At 43.4% G+C, this 11,294-nt stretch overlaps 1 long non-coding RNA gene across 1 annotated transcript; it reads right to left on the reverse strand.

The window, feature by feature from the left end:
* Positions 1-750: 750 nt before the first annotated feature.
* On the reverse strand, positions 751-10,414 carry LOC138267811 (uncharacterized). The gene is made up of 4 exons (XR_011199869.1): positions 10,306-10,414; positions 10,154-10,209; positions 2,117-2,194; positions 751-841 (listed from the first exon to the last, which is right to left on the reverse strand). It is a non-coding gene; the product is annotated as an uncharacterized lncRNA (long non-coding RNA).
* Between the last annotated feature and the right edge of the window lie 880 nt (positions 10,415-11,294).

An 11,294-nucleotide genomic window follows, 5' to 3' on the forward strand; every position in this document is an offset into this window, starting at 1 on the left:
TAATTTACCAACAGCTGAGATGGAGGTCTTTGCTTCAGCTAAGAGGTTGATCAGACAGTACTATACCTTATCAGTGCCTGCCACAGAACCCTCGTTAGAGATGGTGAGTAGACCTCATTGTCGGAGGTACTTTAGAATGGGCATATTCAGTTATGTTGCAAAAGGTGCTTGGTTTGAACGGACTGATTTACCAGCTAGTGTATGCAACAGTTTAATGCTTTTCATTAAAAATCGATTAGGACCCTTTTGTTACCTACATACGAGAGGTTAGTCCTGCCTTTTTACACTTACAGCTTTTAGCCACACCTAAAAACTTGTCTTCGGCTAATGTCTAGAGCCAAAAACCAAGACCCTGTTTGTAACATGCATCTTTGTATAATACTACTACTCCCATGACGTTAGGATTTAAGGGTTACCACAAGTTCCATACAGTTACATGTGTATACGGGTTATATGCAAGGGGCACTATCCAACAAGTTTTCTATGTATAGGTATATTGAGTTGTTGCTTGATCTTTTGCTTACTGAATAGCTATGTATGAAGAAATGTTGAGTGAGCTTCCATTGGGAAGAAGCTTAAGGGAGAAGCAATTTTGTAAAAGTATGTCACTACCCAGCACAATCAGTGCTATATAGCATTTTCTAGACATGGACCTCAAAGCTATTTGCAAAGTAGCTCACAGGAGCACCCCTCCGAGGAAACCTTGATCACTTGTTGCCATTCTCTCAAAAATTAGCACTGACACAAAAGTTCAGTTCAATACTTTATTTCTTAATGTGAAGCGAGACAAGGCCTGGTCACCAAAGATTTCCTCCAAGAGGCTTCCTGTGGGATGGGTCACCTACAAGAAAACAAGATGAAGAAAGTGAGTGAGGGTAGCTACAGCCACCACAAGTGTTGAAGCATCCAAAATTAACTAAGTCTAACAGACTCTTTACAGGTTTTCTCCAGTCTGCTGAAAAGCAAGCAGCAGACATTTCCCCCCCACCCCTCAACCTACAGTGAGAAGGCCCTCACAAGCATGCCAGTATATTAAAGGCATGTAAATTAAAAATGGAGTATGCACAGGTCAACTGCATTGTGAGCAGACTTTAAATTGATGTTTCATGTGCACATCAACCCCTTTGGCAATCTTCACTCCTTGAAGCTTGAGTTGCTGTGCCACCCTTGGTAAGTAGAAATAACAGCATTTTCGATCATTATTCTGAAAAAGACAACCCTACATGCATGCAGTATGTCTGCATGTAGGGTTGCGGACTTTATATGAAAGTACAGATTACAGCATGAGGAAGCTGCATTAAAGGGTGGCACAGCAGCTCAAGTTTCAATTCAAGGAGTGAGGATTACCAAAGAGATATTTGGGGGGGGGGGGGGAATATATACATAGACACGTGTACTTGATGGGAGTCATCTGCTATGGAACACATCTTTTGGCATGGGATCAAGTGCACGTTCAATTTTTCCTCCTGTAAAAATATGGTTCAGGTTGCTTTCTATGCTCTTGGATCTCTCGTTTTCCTGCAGCCTTATTTAAAGCTTTAGCCAATTGATGCAAAGCTGGAGGGAGATGGTGTGGTGTAATGGCCTGAGCTATCGACTTTGGAACTGGGGTAACTAGGTTCCATTATCAGATCAACGTACTGTGATTCTCGGTAAATAACCTAGGCTCTCAGTGCCTACAATTAAGCACCTTGAGACCCTCACAGGTGATTTGATGCACTTTACAGATCCTGGATTATAATAAAGCACATGACAGATTTGTGCAAACAGTTAAATACTCCAGTCTCTCCTGGTGAAGTTCTCATATTGTGAGCCTTCTTTTCGTCGTAATTAGCTTCATGTCCTGGACCATTAAACCATTCTAAATTTACCTTACAAAATATTGCATAACAGTAGGATCTGATGGACACAGCCCTGGTGCAATACATCGGTTAGTTCTCATGGCACAGTAAGCTACTCTTACCTCTTGATAAACGTTCTATTCTCCCAAGTCCCCTCCAGTCCTCACAGCAATCTCACCTTACACCTGCCATACCACCACCTCAGGCTATAAACTACAATCACATGTGTAACATGTGAGTGCATGTAACATTCAATTTATGAATCCTTAACTTACTTTTTGTAGTGCAGGCAGTGTCTGATGCAAGGACAGGCTTCACACAGCAAAGTGGACAACTGAGGAACACCAGTTCAGCTGCAGAAAACCACAACACATTAGGAGCTGAAACCACTATGCACACTATTCATTTTGCAAAGATAAGTACTACAAAACATGGACAGCGAATAAAATAATCCTCTTAACTTGCTATATCAAAATAATGAACCTACAGCAAGACACTGACTCCAGTCACGAGGGCTCCAGTTTTTGCCTCACTCCAAGGTTGCCACTTCTGGTAATAGGGAGAAGATTTGACTGCAGTCTATCAAGAAAGGCACTCTGGGGTGCTCTTGGAATCCTTAAGTCGAGGTGTGAGATCAGACCAATCTCTTCCATGGACACAACTACAACCAGTCTCTCCCCCCCCCCCCCCCCCCCCCACTCCCCTTGCGACATACCAAGAAAACAGGCAGCCATATGGGGCCCCAACTAGGGTGCCAGAGTCAGCATAAAACAGCAAGTTTTATGTTTTGACATTTATATTTTCAAGACAGTAGGAAAGGAGAATCCAATAAAAAGGTTGAATATAAATGACTGAAAACATTTAAGAGGCAGGACAAAGGCTTGCCAGTTACACAGTAACAGAATCTCACAACCTAAATTTTAGAGGGTGTTAATGGCACTCAAAATAGACGTTTGCATTCAAAACAGCCTCAGCAGCTACCCCACATGTACACTACCCTGGAGTATCAGTGTAAAAGGGCTAGAGCCACCATATTAAGTTGAGACTATGACAAAGGCTAGCAGGCACTATTTATCTGAAGAGGCGCTCGCAAGCGCATATATTTAAGCTCTCTCCAGTACTTAGCGCAGCCTCCAAACCTCACCATCCCCAAAATCCACTGCGTAAAATACACCCAAGGCCTATGGAAATCCACCTTACTCTATTAATGCTACTATAGACGCACCTTACAAATCAGTTTGAAGTGCAAGTCATTTCATGAACTATGACTGCTGAATGAAATGTTGCAGAGGGAACGGGCATTCACCATTTCATAGAAAAGCTTAAGGTGTAAATTTCCATTTTAACCTTGAATTACAGTTCTATTGGTCCATAACGCAAACACCCTTTAGAAACATGTATAAATGCAGTCATGCTCAATAGTAGTTTAATGAAATGTTTTCTGGTATTAGTACACTCAAAACTAATCCTAATAGGGATTTAATATGGGACAGTTTCCCCTTTGTTGATGTATATTCTACTGCAGTCTTCAAATCGTATTGCTTACTGAATCCAGTTTATTTTATGGTAATTTGAATTACCTTTCCTTAAAATTGGATTTCCATGGTTTAGTTACCTCCATTTTCTTTTCCAATAATTGAAAATCATAAACCTATGACTTACCCTTAATGCTGCAGCTTAAGCTGATTGGTTCCAAGCAGATATGTAGGCAGCTTAACGACCATCTATGCTTCAGGAATTGGTGCAGCACTGAGAAACCAAAGGCTGCTTCTGAAGCTGTGGGAAATCTGTAAGAATGGACAAATTGGTCCAAAGCGCCAGTGGAAAAGCCAATATCAGACTGGGACAGTGACTTAATCATTTGTGCATACCGTGCCAGCAGTAAGTCCTTCCAGTGTCAAAGCTAGCAGCTCTTCCTCCACAAGGAGTTCTCTAGAGATGAGATTTCACTGCGAGATGCCCAAATAGAGGCATTCTGAGCGGCCCTTGGGTGCCAGAATTCAGGCTATCTCGAGAGAGGTGACAGATGGCGCCAATTTCTGCCACCTCTCTGTAGACGTCAGCACTACAGCCGGTTCCGCCAGTGTGCACCCAGAAAGGAATTCGGATGCCCACCGGGGCCCCGGCTGCAGTGCTGAGGTCAGGCTTAAATTAAAGCCTCTTTTTTTTAATTTAGTCATACCATAATAGAAGTGTAAAAAAAAAAAAAGAAAGAAGAGTAGAAGTGTAAAAAAAAAAAAAGAAAGAAGAGTAGAAGTGTAAAAAAAAAAAAGAAAGAAGAGTAGAAGTGTAAAAAAAAAAAAGAAAGAAGAGTAGAAGTGTAAAAAAAAAAAAGAAAGAAGAGTAGAAGTGTAAAAAAAAAAAAGAAAGAAGAGTAGAAGTGTAAAAAAAAAAAAGAAAGAAGAGTAGAAGTGTAAAAAAAAAAAGAAAGAAGAGTAGAAGTGTAAAAAAAAAAAGAAAGAAGAGTAGAAGTGTAAAAAAAAAAGAAAGAAGTAGAAGTGTAAAAAAAAGAAAGAAGTAGAAGTGTAAAAAAAAAGAAAGAAGAGTAGAAGTGTAAAAAAAAGAAAGAAGAGTAGAAGTGTAAAAAAAAAGAAAGAAGAGTAGAAGTGTAAAAAAAAAAGAAAGAAGAGTAGAAGTGTAAAAAAAGAGAGTAGAAGTGTAAAAAAAAGAAAGAGTAGAAGTGTAAAAAAGAGTAGAAGTGTAAAAAAGAAATAGTAGAAGTGTAAAAAGAAAGAATAGTAGAAGTGTAAAAAAAAGAAAGAATAGTAGAAGTGTAAAAAAAAGAAAGAATAGTAGAAGTGTAAAAAAAAGAAAGAATAGTAGAAGTGTAAAAAAGAGAAAGAATAGTAGAAGTGTAAAAAAGAGAAAGAATAGTAGAAGTGTAAAAAAGAAAGAATAGTAGAAGTGTAAAAAAGAAAGAATAGTAGAAGTGTAAAAAAAAGAAAGAATAGTAGAAGTGTAAAAAAAAGAAATAGAAGTAAAAAAATGGATGTAAAAAAAGTAAAAACAAAGTCAAAAGTAAAAGTATAACAAGACAGGCTAGGGAAAATATGAAAGGAACTATTGCTAACAGACCTACAATAGCGTGGCAGGACACTAGCATCTTGCAGCCCCCCCCCCCCCCCCACACCTATTAAATTGACAACTTCCACTTTAAGCTACATTTATATCCAAACACTCTGCACTCACTGGGCAGTGTAGAAAAGTACCCTCTAGGAATGGTTACACCCCCCCCCCCCACACACACACACACTTTTTCCTGGCTAACCAGGACCTCAGGGACTGCTCTCCTGTAAGTTGTGTAAGACTTGGCACCCCCACAGGTGGCATACTGGTGCTCCCATGCAAATCTCTTGTAAATGGTACTTGGGTACCAAGGGCATCAGCAGTTCCCCATGAGCTGCAGCATGTATTGTGCCACCCATAAGAGCCAATGCAAAGTGCATCCGCAGGCCTGCTATCTGAACCTGCTTGAGAAGGTACATTCACCCTTTCACTACAGGTCAATGCACCAAGTCACTTTAAGACATCCCTATGTCAGGCCCTCCTATCCCAGAGGGCAGGGTGCAGGTACCAGTGTCTGAAGGCACCCCTGCCTGAGCAGAGGTGACCCATGAACACCAGTTTCATTATACTGGACTTTTAAGTGCAGGGGAAGCCATTTTACCCTGTGTCCAGCTACATAATGCTAACTCTAAACATGGCCATTGAACGTATCAAACAGGTCAGAAACACACCCTACTACTGTTGCCAGTATTGGCTGTATGCCATGTACTCTAGGGGCTCCTTAGAGAACACCCCCTGGCATTGCTCTAACTAGTCCTGTGGGGTTTAAGACAACCTGAACTACCACCCTGCAGATTGTCCTCTGCTGCTTGACCAGCTCAAGCAGGGTAAGGCAGAATAAAGGATTTCCTGTGGGAGAGGGAGGTAACACCATCTCCATTGGGAAGGTGTAACATGGCTTGGTAGCGGTAGCCTCCCCAAGCTACTGGTATGCCTTGAAGGGCACATTTGATATCAACTTGCATAAACTGGTTTGCACCAATCCAGGGACCTCTAGAGACTGCTCTGGCATCAAACCAGATAATGGAAAGGGAATAACTACACCGTGTGTGTGTGTGTGTGTGGGTGGGGGGGGGTCAGAACTCCAGTTGGCCACTTGTATCTTCTATCCCTAGAGCTGCATGGATCCAGCATTGCAGGAGCGGTCCCCTTTATCCCATCTACCAGCTGTCCAACTGGGAGATGGCGAGCCCTTGCCTCTTCAAGCAGGACCCCGTGCACAGCAACTCTTGCAGTTACCAAGCCTGGTTTGTTCCTCCAAGGAATCTTCATGCTTTAGGTAGCCCTGGCCCCCACCACTTCTTTCTACAACAGTCTCCTGCCTGCTGCTACAGCGGGGTGGGACACTTCAGGGATAGTGAGTGGACCTCACTGCAACTCCTTTGCCTGCTGCCTGTGGGGGGTACCTCTTAACTCCCAGCTGCTAAAGGTCACCCACCAGACTCCTCCTTGGGTTGAGTTTCCTGGACCTTCTTGGTACTTTTCAGCCTTGCACACCATCTCCTCCATTTGCCAAAGCTTGGTGGTTATCCAGCTCCTGACACAACAGGACAGCATCATGAACATGATGTTATTCCGTTCCTTTGGAGATCCTCTTGTCTGGGTCTTGCATTCCCTCTTCCAAAGTCGTCTTGTTGGGACTAAGGAACATGTACTTACCTATCCTGGTTGCTGGGGGATGCACCGGGATACTTACCTTTTGGGGTTCCTAGTTCCTCCTCCCAATTCCACATCTTTGGGTGGAGGACTTCATATTCCACTTTTAGTAGAATGGTTTGGCCCTCACCACTATTGCTTTTACCAGTGCTCACTGCTTTCCATGTTTATCCAATTACTAATGTGTACACAACAGTGTCTACTTACCTCCAGTTAAGGGGGGGTGCCTATTAGTATTCTAATATTTGTGTTACCATAATGAAGCATTTATTTTTGTAACACTGTTCTTTCATGTGTCTAAGTGGTGTGTGACGAGTGGTATTGCATAAGCTTTACACGTCTCCCAGGTAAGTCTTGGCTCCTCAGACAAATTACCTCGAGAGCCCTGGCATCCTAGATACTGCCTACACCTCACTAACAGGGGATACCTGGTATAAGGTGATAACACCATAGGTGCTCACCACACACCAGCTTCCTACACAGTCAACACGCTCTCCCCTCCGATATACTTTTCAGTAAATATTTGGATAAAGGTTCTTTGTCATGTATGGACAAGTGTTTGTTGGATTGCACCAGGAATTTTTACATACAGGTGAAAACGCAGGCTTCCTTTCTGTTTTGAGTCTTCAAAAAAATGTTGGTAAGTTTACCAAACACTTTTCCACCCAGCTCCACCTACCAATCAGCATTCTTCTTGCTTCCCACTGCCCCTTAAGTCCCTTTCATGTACCCTGCCCTTGTAAAATGTGTTTTAACCTTTGTTGGAAAATCTGAAGCTTCCCCCCTCCTCCTGACAAAGATACGCCCCAGAAAATGTATGGATTAGAACCTATCCACTGTGTTCCTGTCCACAATCCTTGTCTTCATAAGGATTCCTTTTATAGTTAATTTCAAACATTACAGAATTAGTTCTGGAAATTGATCAGCAGGAATCAGATTATGTACTGTTCGTGGGATAAGCCACGGGGACCTATCCTTTGCAGTATGCAAGTGGTACCTTTGCCGTGGTTAAGTCAGCTTGTCAGTTATGGCATTCAGAATCTGCACCTAATAGCAAGATCAAAAGTACAGCAAAAAGGTATTGAGAATCCCACAACCTTCAGGACCCTCAAAAGCACTAGAGCAAGTTAGAAGTTGTAACACTGCAAACAGAATTGATGAATATAGGGTGCCACCAAGGAAAAATATATATAACTCCTTACCACTATGTTTATACAATTTAGCTTCAGATCCAAGTGAAGGCCTCATGGTGGCAAGTAGATGGAAAGTTCTGGTGTAAGGTCTGACTACAGAGACTACACAACTAGTAAATGACTACATTGGTAGTCAATTTCATTTAGTTTGTTATTTACAGGTCAGGGTATTAGTTATTAAAACAGGCTGTAGCCTCAGGAAGAGAACTTTACTTCTGAGCTGGAATGAGGGTACTTACCAATTCAAAACGGGCACTCCACTATCCTAAAACGTGAGCCAAAAAGGCCACTTGGGAGATTTGTTATAATCATTTTACCCACAAACCATTTAACAGATAAATCCGAGCCATGCAGGATGTTGCAAGTCGTGAAAATATGTCCCTCCACACTAGACAGATATTTAACTGAAGAGAAACAAGTAGGCAAGTTCATTCTTCAGCCAGGGAGAAATGAGTTGACACTCCCCAGATCTGTTCATTGAAGGGTGATTGTTGCCCTCAGAAACATGGGTCTGAGAGTCATTCTTTGCCTACACAGATCTGTAGTTCGTCGAAGACAGTTTTATGATGGCAGGGTATGATTTGTCTCTCAAACACCTTTGAAGCTGTAACTTCAAAGATGGCTTTGTTCATCGAACGAGGGCACTCACTTTACCCAATCACACTGATGACGTACATTAGTCACAAGGCAGAGTTTCTGCAGTTAATATTTTTTTCTCCAGTTTTCAGGGCTCATTGTGTTCCTGTGTACACCGTTACGATAATAGACTATTGTTGCGTGTGTCCTCCCTAACCGCGTGTATGGAGCCTGACTACAAGCAAATGCATCACCAGTTGCCGAGCAGAGGTCACTGAATTAATGTCTGCAAGCAAGACCCACTCGAGGACCTATCTAAAGACCGGCAGCCAGAGAAATGGGGTCTGAACTGCGAGTACAAACTATACCACGGTGTACTAGCTCGCGGTACTGAACCTATGAAGTGAAAACAACCATTCGTAGGAAACTACTCAATTTGGGAGGGGTCGGTGGAGGGCGGAAGCAAATCAAAAAGGGAATCTCAGTTCAGTACATCCCCCCCCCCCCCTCTCTTGCCAAGGTCAACTGTACTCTGACGAGACGTTATAGGAGACAACCAGCAAGTCTGCAAAAAATGGATGTTGCAATGCACTCCACCCGCAAAAGAACATGGAATGTAAATACAGCGGCCCCGAGACCACCGCCTCATACGGGATAAAGGTACCCCTACACGGTACAGAGCCTCGTAATGGTCCGAAGACGGGAGAGAACTCTGCAACGGGGAAGATATTTCTTACTAACAGATCCCAACACACAGCTAAGGAATCACAGCACCCCGAGAGTGACGACCAGCACCGCCTCCCACAGCCAAAAGAAGCCTTCCTCACCCTTGAGGTGCTTCCCCCACTTCTCCAACTCCAGACCCAGTGCTCCAAGCAGTCCGGAGCCTTTGAGAAGCGCCCTTGCACACCTCAGAGCTGCATCTTAACATGGTACTTTACCTTCGAGCCAGAGACACGGGCTGCAGGAATCACCTGGGTGGGTGGGGAAAATCCCTCCCCACAGTTTTACCGAACAATATCGTAATAAAACGAACTTCAATTTCGACGGCCCGCACAAAATTCCCCCCAAACACAAGTCATAGAAGAGTGTGCCCTCTTCCACCTACAACACGAGCTCCAACATGCACCGCTCTCAAAGAAAGCGAACTGTCAGTGTCCGTCCTCTGCAGTTCGTGTTACACCGCGGTTCACTCTTGCGAGACCGGACACAGCTGCACCGTACCTGCAAGTGAGTGTAATTAAACCTGCTAGCATACTTACTTGCTATAGCGTTTAGAGAACCCTAGTGTCCCCCAGACCAGCGATTCCCTTCCAGAACGCATTTTGTTTTCATGGGCGTTATTCCAATTTTACACTGAACTACAAGTCCCAGAACACAATAGTGTATTACTAAAGAAAAATACCGTTAACAAGTCATTTAACCATAAATGCTCTGAAAGGAAGACCAGCGTCTTATTAAGGAAACGGAAATAAAAGCACTTGGCAATGGCGAAAACATTTCATAGTAAACACTACAACAGAAACACTCAAAATTATCAAAGTGCAACCGGCCAGAGCTGAAATACATAAACACTAAACAGTTAAAACGTTTTGTTCAGAAGTTTACCTTTAATTGGAAAGTTAACAGCCAGACCAAGACAAAAATAAAACAGTAAACAATTGTAGAAGTTTAAAGGGAGCCACGACAGCTCCGCAGAGGGAACACCTGGGATAACGCAGCTTCGAGGCGGATTACGGAAAAAAGAATAGCGAACTGCAAAACAAACAAAGATTTACAAGTTATTTAAAATAAAGATCCCACCACCTCTCGCTCACCCACCTCCATCTTGAGCCGCCATCCCACCTTTTCTTCCAGGAAAGAGAAGCATCAAGGTCCTAAAACACAAAACAAGTCAATTACAAAACACAACCACCTGAGAACGCTCGGTGAGCGATACAACTCAGAACTATTGCTAGTAACAAACTACGCACATAGATGTGGGCGAGAGAACTTCCAAAGACAACATGAACAACACAAACCAACTCAGTGGCAACTCTGACCCTTTTTAAATCCACAGTCTGGCGCGCCAGTAGGTCACGTGGCCACCTTCGGACAAATCAGCGGCTCTCCGATGATTACCGGCCACGCCTATTTCGGTCATGTGACAACCTCCTGGCCAATCCAAGGCGTCCGTGATATCTTGGCGGCAGAGAGGTGAAACAGGTGATAGCGATATCTGCGGCCGTCAGGTGAACAGTCCGGTTATCATTGATTGGCTCCCGAGGAAGAGCGGGGTTGTGATTGGATGGGCTGTTTTCAGCCGCGCGCACCAGCTGGGTGTGTCTGTCTCGCGGAGGCTTCTGGTACCTGTAGTGGGCAGGTGACAGCCCCGTGGGTGGGACGCTCCTGGTCTGAGCAGGCTGGAGTCAGCACTGGGGGCCTGTAACTCCCCGGGTCAAGGGGGCCTTTCTCGTGCACACATTTATACCCTGAAGCTGTAGGGGAAGTGGCTCCGGTGTGGGGTGAGACGGGCTAGGAATGTCACCCGCTTCTGTTTCATCAGCCCCTGCATTCTCATCGGAGACTTTTCTTCTCAGTCTAACACATTCAGTGAGTCATATATAGTTGGGTCACTGGAATTGTGCGATTGTGCGGCCACAGCAATGTTTTGCATAATTATAAATTTGCCACATAGTCCATTATTTCCCTAATATTTTGCAGATTTTAAAGTAAAAAAGCTTCTGGCTCAAACAGTTAAAAGGGTACTAAAAATGCAGCTACCTGTGTTTCCGTGTAGTGAGAGGCCGTTTGCAAACCTGGACCGATCACTTTTTTGTTGCTTATTGCGATATTTGGATATTAAAATTGTGCTAATGACGTGGGACCAATGCACAGACAGTGTTACTGAGTTTAAATATAACAAAATAAAGAAGTAATACTATTACAAAATGTGCTCCATATTTTGTCTTTTCTTGCCGCA

Source organism: Pleurodeles waltl, chromosome 12, assembly GCF_031143425.1.
Source record: "Pleurodeles waltl isolate 20211129_DDA chromosome 12, aPleWal1.hap1.20221129, whole genome shotgun sequence".
Taxonomy (NCBI): domain Eukaryota; kingdom Metazoa; phylum Chordata; class Amphibia; order Caudata; family Salamandridae; genus Pleurodeles; species Pleurodeles waltl.